This window comes from Cynara cardunculus, unplaced genomic scaffold, assembly GCF_001531365.2.
Source record: "Cynara cardunculus var. scolymus isolate 2C unplaced genomic scaffold, CcrdV1 Un_Scaffold_926, whole genome shotgun sequence".
Lineage (NCBI taxonomy): Eukaryota > Viridiplantae > Streptophyta > Magnoliopsida > Asterales > Asteraceae > Cynara > Cynara cardunculus.
This window is the reverse complement of record NW_020200649.1, coordinates 23,627-24,842: the sequence shown is the minus strand read 5'-3', so window position 1 is coordinate 24,842 and position 1,216 is coordinate 23,627.

The following is a 1,216-nucleotide window of genomic DNA, read 5'->3' as shown; positions in this document are numbered from 1 at the left end:
TCCAAATAAACCCTGTAAATAAGGGGACAACCATGAAGACAATTAATTGATCAGACATGTTAAATGGAAATACTGAAAACAAGTATTGATGCCTTGTTAATGCCTCTAGTGTTTTATTGTTCCTTTCCATTAGGTATGAAGTTTGAAAGAGAGAACAAAATCTCTAGTCAAAGACCTTCCAGCTTAGTGGTAAAGGCTTGGGCATGGCATAGTCATGAACCCAAGTTCGAGCCCTGGGAGGGGAGTGTTGGCGATATTTAAGTGGGGCCATGTTTAGCCTCCAAAATTGTCGGGGATTAGTCGGGCGTTGGCCCGGACACCCTTACAAAAATCTCTACTCCAATTACTTTTGTATGAATAGACATCCTTTATATCTCTTTTGAACTATTTTCTAAATTTGTCTAAAACTCAATAAACTATCAGCAAATCGATAAGCCAAATTACCCATTAGAAACTCAAATGCTTTTCATTTTAAGTTTTTCAATTATGTGTACATTTTGAAAAACAAGTTTTTTTTCACCTAAATACTCAAAAATGGATAGAAAGGTGCTCACATAAGATTTTCTAAATGGCRAAAGAGTATATGACACATTTTCTGATCGAGTACACATAATTTCATAACTTGGATAACAAATGCAAAGATTGATCACTTGTACTTTCAAAACGTAAAACTGATATACCAAATTTCATCACCAAATTCTTTTTTGTGTACTTGTTAAATRGGCAATGTTAATATCAAACTTTAGATCTGAAATGCACATCAAACTCTGAAGTTGGGACAATAATCCATCAAAAATTCAAAGTGTATTTTTAATCATACATTTTGTAAGGGATGGCCAAAATTGATCTTACATGCTGATAGCTAAGGGAAACTGGGAAACACATAAGCAAATAAATACAGACCTACACACATCTCCAAACTATATCTTTAAGTAACTTAACTCGGTTTAACTTTAACTTTTTTGAAACTCAAATTGCCAAATACCCAACTGTCAAAATTTATATCATCATCTTGGAGTAGCTTAGATAAGATAATAATCACTTTGATCCTGACAGCATCARTGTTTCATCTTAAAATTGATAAGATAAAGTTACATTTTCAATTAAAACTGGGTGGACTTTAGATATACATAATACAAATTAAGATATATGTAAATATTAAGCCTGTAAATAAGCATTATAAAACCTGTTTTATTTACAAACACTAATAAATCCC